Source organism: Rhinolophus sinicus, chromosome 2 (genome assembly GCF_057876585.1).
Source record: "Rhinolophus sinicus isolate RSI-liver-muscle chromosome 2, RSI-T2T, whole genome shotgun sequence".
Taxonomy (NCBI): Eukaryota; Metazoa; Chordata; class Mammalia; order Chiroptera; family Rhinolophidae; genus Rhinolophus; species Rhinolophus sinicus.
In genome coordinates this window covers 173,772,190-173,786,658 of record NC_142502.1, presented here as the reverse complement: position 1 = coordinate 173,786,658, position 14,469 = coordinate 173,772,190, and the positions used below count along the sequence as shown (strand labels likewise).

At 41.1% G+C, this 14,469-nt stretch overlaps 1 protein-coding gene across 1 annotated transcript in view; it reads left to right on the top strand.

The window, feature by feature from the left end:
* Positions 1–108: 108 nt before the first annotated feature.
* GAREM2 (GRB2 associated regulator of MAPK1 subtype 2) overlaps positions 109–14,469 on the top strand; it is a 34,732-nt gene continuing 20,371 nt past the window's right edge. The window contains exon 1 of the mRNA XM_074331793.2: positions 109–2,790. The gene's annotated coding sequence lies outside the window, so the exon portion shown is untranslated. The remainder of the gene's footprint in view (positions 2,791–14,469) is intronic.

Below are 14,469 nucleotides of genomic sequence, written 5' to 3'. Positions count from 1 at the left end.
CAAAACTTGATTTCCAACTGTGTGGCTTGGTTTTCATTTATTTATGGAGCTGAAGATGGAGGATTATTTTGGAAGCTAATGCAGAATAGCAAACTGAATATTAGAGGGCAGAAATAGAAGGGAAATAACTTTTGCAACCTAGGGATAATTGGGAAGGCAATTTCAAAAACTGTCTTTGCTAAGAAACTACGTTAAAAAATAGACTTATTTCTAGGACACTAGCGCAGAATCATCCCGGTGTCAAAAGAGAGACCACAATCCTGGTGACTTCCCAGCTGACAATACCAGAGGCCAAAGGCCACCTACACCTTCAGGTACACTCGCCATACTGGAGGATGAATCTTTCAGCAGTGACTCCTCTTACCTGAAAAACAGTATATTCTACCTTTTTGTGAACCATAAGAGACAGCTTTTTATAGCGTTATGGAAAAAAATGTTTAATCCTGTATTAAGGCCTTATTAGTCAGTAAACAAAGACAAGTATTTGTTGACAAGATTATCTGCTGGAAGGGTGACATGTAGAGGTTTTCATATAATGCAGTGTTTATTATAAGAATCAACCTGGAGTGTTTTTTAGTACTTTCCCATTCACTTTTCTCCAACATAATGTCTGTTTTGCATGTCTAGGGTGGGGCCTATCATTCTGCCTTTGAGATTGATATAGTAAAATTGAACATGGTCTCTGCCCTTAATGTATGATGTAGTTTAGAAAGCAAAAGCAATTCATAATCACCTGAACATATACAAGAGTCAAATAGTTGTGATCCAGTTTTTAACACGTTGCGTACGGCGGGGTTTAAATCCCTCGTGAAAATTCTCGTGATCCGTCCGCAACGTGTTAAGTACTGTATTAACAGAAGAACAAGTTCAGTTGGGCAAGAACAGTTGAAAGAATAAAGAGCAAGAATAGTCGGGGTGGCTTTTTGAGGGAGGAGGGACATGAATTGGTTCTTAGATATGTTAGATTTGATTGGCTAAGGGCAAATCAGGAACTAGCTTAACGTGCAAAATCAGAAGTCTGATTGGACAGTGTGATAGGCAATGGGGAGTCCTTGAGAGTGGTGGGAGCAGTGTGTGTGAGGAAAACAGGTCTAGATGGGTTGGAAGAGGAGAAAATGAAGGGTTCTAGAGATCACACAGGGAGTTGTGTTCATTGAGATTTGAATAGTACCCAGCTAAAATAATGGCAGAGGGGCAATGTTGCGTTGAAGTTCAGGGGAATATGTGATGGGGAAAGGCTATTTCCTACTAGGAAGCCTGCTAGGTGCTTGCGGCACACTTTTAGGTTCTTTGGGTTATATCAACAGTCTGGTGACGTGTACGCATTGTACAAAGTAAGAAACTCAGATTAATTTCCTTAAGGTTGCACAGCCAGTTGGTACTGGAGTTGGATTTTGAAATCAAGCCCAACACCAGTGCAGAGTTTCTCAGGATAAGGCCCCCTAAGGTGTGGTCATAATGATCGTAATAGGGGTGATAAACTTGTGCCAGAGCCAACAGAAAGAATGCTAGCCTGTGGGCTTAACCTAGTTAATGTAACCATTTAGCCTAACTTGGGTACCTAACAAAGTAATACCCTTAAAAAGTACTTAGCTCAGTTTACTACTTTTTTTGCTTTAAACCTTATTACTCCTCACTACCTTGCTAATTTTATGTTTCCTCTTACTTCAAACCATCTTTTGGCTTCTCGAAAGGAACCGATAAGGCAGTTGCTTTTCAGTTGTCTTAATTGGCTTTCCGAGATTAAACTTTGAGGGGGTCTTTTGCCTATTAATGGCTATGCCAATGAGTCATAGTGGTGAAATAAAATACAGGGAAGGGGAAAGAAGGCAGCCGGGTATAGTTTATGCCAGCTTCCCTGGTGGATTTGAGGTAGTTTATAATAAATGACTAGTACAGTTATGACTCACTAGATCAAGAGCCGTGGAAGGGAGATGAATGTCCCAAACTTTTCTGGGACTGAATTCAGGTATGATTTCCAGCACCGAGATGAGAGGAGAGGTAGTGTATTCTGTTGCATCTAGAGAGCATAATAGTTGGTAAGGAAAGAATCTCGAGCACAAAATTCAGAAATTGCTACCATTCAGAAATTCAGTTCAATAGAACTACAAAATGAAAATGTTTCCAGTACAAGTTCATAAAAATGCATAAATTTGCTCATATGCCTCTATCATTTTTTTGATTTTCAATGAAAATGCAAGAGTAAATTGTAAATCGGTGGCATTTCTACAGGGAACTTAATAAAGTCTAGGTTTGTAGTTTTACAGTAATTTGACTTAACTATAGACAGAGTTTATTACTTCTTAAAGAAAGGGCAATTAACATTCTCATTAGATTGTGACATGGTCTCAGTTGGTTTTTTGACTGGATCTAGAGTGTGGTCCATCCAAGAGAAAGCTTTCAGGTGAGTGAGTGACGTGCAGGGTTTTAGTGTTAAGTGCGTTTGCTTTCAACACCTGAGCGCAGGTAGCAGAATTGATAGTACTTTGAAAATGATAGGACTCATAGGCGAGGCCATTTCACCTGTGCCTCTTCTGAAGTGCGCAAAGTATTCCATTAATGCCTCTTTAAGTTTCACGTCGTCAATCACAGAAACAACTTAGGCCTGGAAGATTTCGAAGGCAGATGTTGCAGTGAAGCTGTCAGCTGTGATGGAGAAGCTCATGGAGCAGCGCTTCCTCCAGGCAAGCTCGCTGTGATGAGGGCGATAGATCGGAAGTGATCTTCAGGGGATGGGCTGCACCTTCCTTTATGGCGTCCACCTTCCTGCAGCTGTGAGAACACTGGACGGTGAGCTATTTATTCATCCCTCTGAATCAGCACAGACTACGCTCTGTGCTCCCTCCTACCAGGCCTTAAGTACTACCTAGGAAAAATCTTTGAAGAGAATTGTCTAAAGAATAAGTCCCTAGGATAGGGGTCGCTTGTCCAGTTTAAACTCGAGGTTACTCAGGTGGGAGCTTACATTAATATTTTTCTATTTTCTAATCACCAGCTTTGAGACCTCAACCACTAGTGGCACTTCTGTCACCTAGCACTGCTCAGTTTTCTCACATGGTCTCCTGTCTTCCCCGTGGCATTCTCAGTCCTCTGGTTTTGGTCCTTGTACCTCTCTTCTGGACCGCTGCGTTCATGTCCTAACTGATCACCTAGTGTTGGCCTCCCTCACGTATACCCCTTGTCCATCTCGCACAGACCAGAATGTTAATCTTCTGAATGCCCCACTTGCCTGCTCAGGTGTCTGCAGTGGCCCCATTGCCTACAGCAAGGATCTGTCATGGTTCAATCATAGCTTGTCACTGTCCAAGCTTCCAGGGAAATAAAGCAGTGAGTTAACCTGATCCAACAGTTCAGGACTCTCTCCAGCCCCCAACCCACTGTTAACAGACTTCAACCAAAGTGCTTCACAAATCCACTCAGCTGTTGTTAGACCTCTAAGCAGGTCAGGCAAATTCATTGCTTCTACTTTTCCTTTGCCTAATGAACTCCCTTCTGTATCAGTTGAGGTTTTTACCCTGTTTCCCCGAAAATAAGACCTAGCTGGACAATCAGTTGTAATGAGTCTTTTGGAGCAAAAATGAATGTAAGACACAGTAGAAGCAAAAGACACATTAGAAGCAAAAATTCTTATATAAGACCGGGTCTTATATTAATTTTTACTCCAAAAGACGCATTAGAGCTGATTGTCCAGCTAGGTCTTGTTTTCAGGGAAACAAGGTAGCTGCAAATGGTAAAAAATCAATTTCATTGAATTTAAACAGTGGAGGACATTTACTAAAAGGATATTAAAATTGGATTTTTATAAGAAGGTGTTAGCAGTAGCATAATTTTTCATTTTGCACAAACCCTTCGTAAAAATACAGCAGCTAGGATAGCAAAACTGGTTGACAAGGTGTTCCCACAAACCCCCAAACACAAGCAGATAGGGACAAACCTCAGATAGGAGCTGCATGACACCGGTATCTATGCAGAAGAAAATGGAAGCAACAGGGCATCTGATAGATTTCAGACCTTCAAAATAACCAGCAGGCACTGGGAGGCTGTGCCAGCCCATTTGCCATCAGTGGCTGAGACTCGGTTTGTGCTTCTACAGCAAGTGAACACGGGATCCACTTTCTGCTCTGTGAGGACTGGGCCTTTTTCCCCACTAAAAGAAACCAGAGCTTCCTGAAGAAATGGCAGATTATGGAATTCGTGGCAGGAAATGTAGAAGACAAGCCAAAAAAATACCATGTGACATCAGAGAAATTCTAAAAATCTAAGGATGTGTCAATTGGGAAACTTGAAGAGGTCCACTCTTGCCAAAGAGGACATTTTGGACACACCAAATGAGTTTAAATACATGAGTCCATAATGATGCCCTACACACACGCACACCACACACACAAACACACACACACACACACCCTCTAATTGGTCTCTTGGAGGATGCCTGGGAAGCTTCTCCCCCAACCCAATAGTAAATAAAAGAATCAAGAATTTATCTTGACTGCTGTTGACATAAGAGTCCAAATTTATTTGAGCCAAACAGGATGTGCCTGGAAGCAAGATCTCCACAGACAGAAAAATGTTCCCTAATGATAGTTTGCAGTTTCTTTTATGCATGTGGAATTAAGGAGGGAATGGAAGGAAGATTACATGAAGGTGGGAGAAAGCAAGGCGGGGATTGGATTACAGGATAGTTAAGATTATGTGCTCTCTTGAGGGTGGTTTCTCTGGAGGGGTCTGAAAAGAGACATTTCAAAGGTAACCTATATGCACAAAAACAATGGACAGGGCTTGCTTAAGACAAGGTAAACCTTTTACTAAAGTTATATGCCTGGGGCATGTCTACCCACCAAGACCTGACCAGTTAGGAATTTAGGATCAGATCACCCTGTGAGGTTACTTTCCCTTGAACCCCTTTTTTCATCCACACTTCCCTGTACAGACTACACCACAGGGTAACTAAAAAGTGAAGGGGGCCAGAAAAAGCCATATGGCATATAAATTATTTTGAGTTGAAGGCATTTGAGTTCCCGAAATCTCTTACCTGCTAAAAGTACAGCCTTCCAAAAGAACTCACTTGTGATAACCACCTCCTGGGAAGCAACTCTAATCTCTTGGAGAGATTTGTACCACACCCAAAGACATTGTCACAAAACTCTTTTCTTTTCCATCTGTTCTCCTAAGGGTCTTCCCAAAAAGTCATTTAAGTGCCCTTTCTCCCCTTACCCCTTCTAAGATGTCATTTGTTCTTTCAGAAATGCCTCTCTATCCTTCCCTATCTCCTATTAAGGTGGTATATAAGCTCCAAATTCTAGGAAGCACATTCTTTGAATTCCCAGATACATAGTTAATAAAAATCTGCTTTTCTCTTGCTAATCTGTCTCTTGTTATTTTAATTTGCGAGCCTCCAAACACTGCACCTAAGAAGGTAGAGAAAGTTTTTCTCCCCAACAATATTAAATGAGGCGATGTTTCTCTGTAGCGAAGTATTCCAACAAATGATAGAATTGTCCTATGTTGCGACCTCTAATGAATGAATGAATCTAAGGATGATCAGCGGCTACTAACATCACTAAGAGATCCAACAAAATAGAGACACCAGACATTTACGTACCTTAGGACGGTGAGCACGATACTTTCTATAATGAGGCCATGCCCCAAAGTATCAAACCTCAGACCAAACAAACCTCTAGTCTAGATCCAACTACCAATTTATAGGAAATCTGAAAAGAGGAACATATTCAACTATATCAGTTAACAAAATCCATACTGGTAAATTTTGCAGGACAATTGAGTCAGTGTTTTCAACAATTTCAGTGTGCGGGGTGGAGAGGGTGAGAGATGTAAATTAACAAAAGACTGAAAGGAAAAAGAAAATTTAGACAAAACTAAACCATAATGTGTTTAGGGAAGTGCAGAAGTCTACTAGAAAGAAAATGATTACCCTAAAAGTCAGGCTGGGGATATTCTTAGCAGGGACGAAGGAGATATAAATGGCAGAAGAGTTACAAATGGAGTTTTGGGGGATACCAAAATCCTGTTTTCTAGCATGGATGGTGTTGCCTTGGAACAATTCATTTATTTACACATTTGTTTTATGTGAGTTTTAAATTTTGAATTGTATTTACAAAGAGCTCTGTGTGTCTTTAAAATTACATTGGGTAGCCCCAGATCTCCAGAGCCATGGAGCCAGTTTCAGAGTCTGTGCAGCCAAGACCAACACTCAAGATCAGACTGAGCAGAATGGGGCTGCTGAAGTCCAACAGTCCCTGCTGCTGCCCATCATGACCCAAGAATCGCCACTGCTGCCCCTTTAAACAGCATAACTGCCACCAGCATCCTTGCTAATAAGGTCGATTGTGTGGCCTCCACCTCTTTGTTTCAGCAGCTTCTGCTGCAAAGTCTGGGGTGGTGAGTTGGGGTTGGTAAAGCCCAAAGAAGGTGCCAGCGTCCCAGATGCCAGAAAAGTGGGGAATAGAGAACTTTGTCTTTAGCTTCAGTAGTGGGGTTGTGAGCTCTGATTAAGGTGAGGGATTCAGGTGCTGGGTGGACAAAAAGAATGACTAATGTTCCCTACATCCATGATGCTCAGATTTTACTGCACCTAATAACCTGGGAAGTGCCAGGGTTACACCCCACCCCAATTAACACAGAATTCCTAGGGTGAGACTGGAATGTTAGTGGCTTTTTGTTTGCTTTTAACTTCCTGTGTGATTCCCAGGTGCAGCCAAGTTCATGAACCAATGGCTACACCCTTGTCAACTTGACATCAGCCACATTGGAATCACCTGGGAGCGCGTTAGAAAACACAGAATATCACACACACACACACACACACACACACACACACACACACACAGAGCCCTACTGAATTAGTCTACATGTCACTTGAGAAGGGCTGATCTACACTCTTCCAAGGCCAGCCCAAGTCTCACCAGCAAGGTCACTCCCCACTCCTGAGCAGAGAAGGAACCTCTGCCTTCTCCATACTGAGAAGAGCACTTTTGACCCACATTTCCGCTGGGCATTTATTGCAGACTTCCTTCCTTGTGGTTGTCTTCTGTTGACTCATCTACTTACCAGATTGGTGGGCAGGGACCCTGTCTTGTCCCATTTGTGTCTTCATAGCACTCAGTGCACTGCCGCCCATGCAGCAGGAGCTCAGGACACAGGGCAAGTGAAACCAGTGACTTTCTGCTTCCTTCTCCCCAGCACATTCAGCAGGGCGACACTGGCCTTGTTCTCACCCCTACTTTCACGCACTCACATTTATATTCCAATTTAGAAGCAACTTCTAATATAACTTTTAAAAACCTTAAAATTCAAGTCCAAGTCTATTCCTACCAACTACCTCCAGATACAGGATAAAATGGTTGTCTCTTATGGATCTCTGTTCCCTTTTCTCTAAAAGCAGCTGGACTAGAAATACCTCAGAGACTCAGTCCAGTGTAAATATTCTGTGATTTGGGGGTTCTTCTCTGCAGGATTAACACATACATAATATTAATAGCAGGTTGGCAGGAGTAAGGAGAAACTATAAATTTAATATAGAGTCATTGAGCCACCTTGTGGCCATTCATGGGAACTGCATTCCTTTAGAGTGTCACCAGGAACCCATCCATCAGTCTGCGATCCATCATAACAACTCATGGTAAACAGCCACACAAAATTAAATTCTCTCCCAACCTCCATTAAAATGGAAAAAAGGAATTAAAAAGTATAAGACCACAAAGGCAAAAAAGGGCAAGAGATCTGTGAGAATTAAAATGTTTATGCCACTATTGAATCAAGTCTTTTAAAAATGAGAGACGGAAAACAGAGCTGTCATAGGACAGAAGTTATAACCTAAATGTTTCAAAGGGGGGGGGTGCCAATAAAATGAGCAGATTTGCCACATATCCCAAGAGTTGTAAGATTTAGAGACAGCAGGTACCACGAGGAAGTCAGACATGGCAGTAGGTTAAAAATGGGGATGGAACATCTGTATAAAAATAATGGGGTCTCCAAGTGTCCTTTGCTACCCCATGCAGCCAGGAGCAACTGTCACCCCTCCTAGGATTTATTATCTGCATAAATGGAGTGACAGAACCTCCTTCCCAAGGCAGACTTGGGGAAAGGTGATGACACAGCCCCTTGAGCTTCCCTGTCTTAACTGGCTACAATGATTAAAGAGGAAGTTGTTACTCCAGGCAAATTTTTAGTGTTGACAAAACTGACTAGATAATTCTGGGGGTAAAAAGTTTTCTAAAGAAGTGGTTCCAAACACTATTTAGAATTGGGGGAATCTCTCTCTCTCTCTCTCTCTCTCTCTCTCTCTCTCTCTCTCTCTCTCTCTCTCTCTCTCTGACTCTCTCAGCATAGTTGACATAAAATAGGGGGAACCTCTTAAGGGCACAGTGTTTCACGCAAGAGCAGGGGATACGACAACTTGAAACATGCTGAAGTATCTCTAATACTTACCAAAAATAAAAACACTCGCCCTTGCTTCCTTCCAGACTCCACATCCCTCTCCAGCTCCCACCCATGTCTTCGCTCCCCTTTACAGCAAAAGCCCCTGAAAGAGTTGTCTGTACTAGTCTCCAGTCCTTCTCATGCCTCCCCTCTTCGATCCATTCAGCTTCAGGCTTCATCCCCACCACCCATCGGGACAGCTCTGGCCAAGGTCAGAGTAGTGCTGATTCTGACATGTTGATTCACTTCATCTCTCTCCTGCCTGGAGTCCTTTCTTCGCTTGGCTTCCAGGACACTCTCTCCCTAACCTCACTCGTCCTCCTCAGTCTTGGCTGCTGTCTTCTTCATCTTGACCTCTGAGCGTTGGAGTGTCTCAGAACTCAGTTATCGGACCATTTATCTACACTCATGCCCCAGGGAGCTTCACTCCCCACTGGTTTAACTGCCCTGAGACAAACTCCTGATTCTCCCCCAGTGCTTCCCGCGGCCTTCCCCATCTCAGAAAAATGGCAGCACCATCCTTCCAGCTGCTCTAACCATCCTTGAATCCTGTCTCTCTCACAGTTCACATCAAGTTCATCAGCAAATCCCATTGGTTGTACCTTTGAAATATACCCACCACCACAGCTCTACCTGGTCCAACGTCCGTCATTTCCAGCAAGTTCTAACTGAAGAGTCCAAATAGGTCTGCTTTCTCTCTTGCCCACAGGCTCTTCTCAACACAGCAGATACAGTGACTCGGAAAACACTTAGATCATGTCAAGTTCTTCTGAAAATACCTCAGAGGCTTCCTATCTCGGAATAAAAGCTAAAGTCCTTAACATGTCCCCCAGTGTCCCCATCCCATTCTGACCTCTAACAGGCCATGCTCTTCCTCAGGGCCTTTGCATTATCTGTTCCTTCTGTTTGAAACACTTATCCTACATGTATCAGAACAGCTCACACTGTCACTTCCTGCTGGTCTCTGCCCAAATCATCGAGGTCTTTTTTGGTCATTCTACATAAAATGGAGCAGCACCACCCCAGCTCTGGAGTCCCCATCCTTCTCACTTGCTCGCTTGCTTCTTTTCACCATAGTCCTTTCCCCGCATCTGACATAGTAAATTTGCCTGTTCAGTAGTTGATTGCCTGTCTCCCCACTGGGATAGAGGCTCCATAGGGGCATGGGCTCTGTCTAATTCACTGCTGTGTCTCCAGCACCTAGAGCAGCATGTGGTACGTGGAGGGCACTCAGTGAGTATTTGTTGAATGAATGAACCTGATCTCTGCCCCTACTTCCTACTGGGAAACTCAATGAGGAAAGGGGAGAGCAAAGGCAGACATTCTTTCCGCATTTTCTCAGGGTCATGGAGGGATTCTAGTGTCCCCAAACATGCTTGCCTGAGCCCTCAGAGGGAGGGGCTAGACAGAATGCAGTACGATTCCCCGCTATGCCACATATTTTTTATAATCAGGTTTTAGTTAGTTCTGACTTAGGATACATATTCTAAGAGGCATGTGTTATTGTCCCCAATTGACAAATGAATAAATACAAGCGCAGCAAAGTTCTGTAACTTGCCAGAATCACACAGCTAGCAGGAAGAAAACCTCAGGCTCAATCCCAGATGGGTCTGAATCCCAGAAGACGGGGGTGCTTACCTTTCCTCTGAAGTCCATGCCTTACTGAAGGGCCACTGTCAGTCTTTGATATTTGTAGTAAAAATAAAGCAGTACATAGAAAATAACATAAGAAGTGTATATGCTGTGGTATTATCACTGAATGTGGGATTTGACTTTGCACCACACAGAAAGATACTTTATACAACTGATTAGAGTTTACACTTCCTTTTATTCAGGAGTAAATGCCTTTATTAATATTTATTTTCCCACAATATTGCAATAATAATTTTTTACTTAAAAAGCAAATGGAGTAGCATCTTGTTATTTATAAAGTAGCAGTCTATCAAACAAGTCTCAATAAATTTAAAAAGATTGAAATAATAAAAAAGCCTCTTTTCAAAATTACAATGAGATACCTCTTCACACTCATTAGGATGGCTATCACACACACACACACACACACACACACACACACACACACAGAAGACAAGTTCTGTAAGGATGCAGAGAAACTGGAACCCAAGTACATTGCTGATGGGAATATAAAATGGTAGAGCCACTGTGGAAAACATTGTGGTGGTTCCTCAATAAGTTAAACAGAATTACCATATGACCCAGCAATTTCACTCCTAGGTATACATCCAAAAGAATTGAAAGCAAATGTTCAAACAATGTACAGGAATGTTCACAGCACCACTGTTCACAGTAGCCAAAAGGTATAAACAACCCAGTCCATCAGCCGATAAATGGATACACAAAATGTGGGATAGCCATACACTGGTATATTATTCAGCCATAAAAAGTAAGGAAATATTGATACACGCTACAACATGGATGAATCTAGAAATCATTATGCTAAGTGAATGAAGCCAGTCACAAAAGGCCACATATTGTATGGTTCCATTCATATGAAATACTCAGAATAGAAAAATCCATGAGACAGAAAGTCTATTAGTGGTTGCCAGGTCTGAGGAAGGGGGAATGGAGAGTGACTGCTTAATGGATATGGAGTTTCCTTTTGGGATGATGAAAATGGTCCAGAACTAGATAGTGGTGACGACTGCACAGCATTGTGAATGCACTAAATGTCACTGAACTATACACTTTAAAATGGTACATTTTATGTTATGTGAATGTTATCACAGTTTTTTAAACTAGCATGATGTAATTAATTTTATCAGTGGCTCAGTAGTAACTTAAACACTTTTTACTCAATAGAATTCTACTCACAAATAAATTGAAATATATAATTTGCTAAAAAGTTAGAAATTCTCATGTTATGCAATTTCCAGTGATTTCACAGTGAGTTTTGAGTGTGTGCCTTGGAACTTCTGGTGAGGCCAGAAGAAGCAAAACATAAAAGAGCAAACCAATTTACTAAGAAGGTTTCCTAGGAGCTGTTCAATCACTATATAGGTGACTGGGTGGGAGCTCGCCCACAAATTCTGGAAAATTCTTGGCTTGATGAGATCAGTAAGCCCAGGGTTCTCTGTTGCTGCCTTCCATCCCTCTTGCGAGGTTGGTGACCGGAAGGCAAAGTGGTAAGGGCAAATTTGTGGGTGACTTTCCTGATTATAAAAGTCTCAGCCATCTTATGGTTTCTGTGCTGGGAAGAATGGAATTCTTCCTTAGGATCTCTCCTTTTCCTGCCCTGATCCAGATGGTATGTCAGTATGTTAACTCCTAGGATTTGTTGCCATTTTTAGAATGTCAGATCTTAAATGTGGAGAAGGAAGCTAACACTCTTTTGGAACTATGAATATTGTCCAGGCTCTTGTCTACTGCTCAGATTGGAAGAGAAGTTTTTAATTTTAATGAAGTCCAACTTAGCAGTTACTTGCATGGTTCGCTTTTGGTGTTGCATCTAAAAAGTCATCACCCAACCCAAGTTCACTTAGATTGTTTTTTTTTTTTTTTCTGTTATTGTCTATGAGTTCTGTAGTTTTGTATTTTACATTTAGGTCTATGGTCCATTTTGAATTAATTTTTGTGAAGGGTGTAGATTTCTCTTTTCCATGTGGATGTCCTATTATTTCAGCACCATTTGTTGAAAAGACTATACTTTCCCTCGCCATTGAATTGCCTTTGCTCCATTATCAAAGATCAGCTGACTGTTTGTGTGTATCTATTTCTGGGTTCTCTATTCTCTTCCATTGATCTATTTGTCTTATTGCTCAGATTGGAATTTCGGTGGAATTACTGGACAATCTGTCTCAGCAGACAAAGGCAAAACTGTTAGATCCTCAACTAATTCATTGACTTGATTCACACAAAGATGTTGGACAATTTCTACAGTTTTGCTTCATCATTGGCTGTCACTTGGGGCCAGATGACACCAAGTCCATCTGAAATGTTTATTCAGGCAAGTGTGGTTCTGAATGGTATGAAAGACAAGCACAAAATCTCTCTTACGGAAAACAATTTGAATAAAGCCATTTTTAAAGGATTCTTGTCATGTTGTGAAAATAACACCATTTAAAAGCAAGAGATGAAAAGGATAATGAAGCTTCAGTTTAAAAACATCTTAGTGGTTGTGAAGCTTAATTAGAAGAAATTTTACCGAATTAAAAATGTGGAATAATGAAAATAATGAAACACGTCGATTACTTTTTTCTTAAGCTTAAAATACTAGTTAGGGTCAAAATGTTTTATTTGTGTTGAATAAACATGCATTATTTACTTGAAAATAAAACAGATCCATTAAAAAAATACCCAACTTGTAAGAGGCATAGTTTGACTTACTGTGTTTAGCACTATTGACCCAAACTTAAAATTCTAGCTTCCTGAAATAAATATTTCATGAGTTGTTTATTTTAGGAAGGCGCATTTCAGGAATAACCTGTAGATAAGAGGACTGGGTTTCAATTCCTCTTTACCTAACCCTATAACATTCTCTTTTTTAGGATAAAATATAAACACACACACAAAAAAAATCCCCTTGAGTAGGCTCCTATCTGTATTTTCTTGCATAATGAACTACATTAGGTAAATTACAAAGGTCAATCAAATTGTGGTTCTTACCTCCTTAGCAGCATTGTAAGACGTTTTATAATTCATACCACAGAAATAAAAATGAAAATCTTAATTGAACTGTTCTTGTAGAAGACTGAGGAAAAGGAAACCAACACAATGTGACTAACTTTAATGAGGGCTGAAAAGTCACAAATTGAACTCATTTTTTAAATGTCCTTATGAATGACCCAGCCCTTTGTAAGAATACACGATGACAGTATCGATATGGTCCAAACAGCAGTAGGAAAGACTTCCAGACTGTCCTTTGGTCTGTCCAGGCTGCTGGCAGGGCAGTGGTTAAGGCATTCCATGTTCCATCCACAGAGATACATGAGCAGGTGGACAGAATTGTGGACACATTTCCCTCAGACGATAATACAGACTTACTGGCTTTGAACTCTGATGAGCATCTATCAACTGGACTGCACAGATGCTGCTGCCCTGAGGACAGTCCACCAATCGCTAACGGGAAGCAGTAGCCCTTAAGAAATGGCTGATTCCAGGGTTGGGACAGGGAAAGTGCAGAATGAACCTGCAGCATCCTATTGTTCCAGAAAGTAAGGAAACTTCCAAAGAACTTTGGGATCATACCAATGGGACACAGGAACTAGATGGAAGGTGCTCCCATTGGTCAAATATAGGACAGTTTGAGTGTCAAAATAAAGAATTTAAAAGGACTTATGAATTGATAGTGTATATTTTGGAATCACCACAGCAATAATTGACTCAGGCAAGAATCAGCAATGGATGTTTTCATTGGATGAAAGTGTGTTGGGGAGCAGGATGCTTATCCCGTCACGAACATCTTCCCACTGATCCTTTATTAATCACAAAGGGAAAAAAGGTGCCTTTACAGTGGGGACCCCTGGCAGACAACAACCAAATTAACATCACGAAAAATGGGACCAACTGATGGGATGCACTGAGTATTCCTGACAATAAGGCATCAGCCAAAACTGATTATTCTGCAGAACAAATGGTTTGTATTCTTCAAAAATATCAATTTCTTAAAAGACAAAGGCTGAGAATATGTACTAGATTAGACTAGAGACATGACAACTATATACATACAATGCATGACCATGGATTAAATCTTGGGAAAAGACACTATTAATATAAAGGACAATATTGGAATAACAAAACAAAACAATTGAATATGGACTATTACGTATCAATGTTAAGTTTCCTCAATTTAATAATTGAACACTAGCTGTGTAAGAGAATGTCCTTGTTCTTAGGAAATACATACTGAAGTAATTATGGGCAAAGAGGCATGTCTGGAACTTGCTTTCAAATGGTTCAGAAAAAGAAGAATGCTCTGTATTATATTGTAAATCTAGGCGAAGGATATATGGGAATTTAGTGTGATATTTTCGCAACTTTTCTATAGGTTTAGCTGTTTTCAAAATAAATTTAATT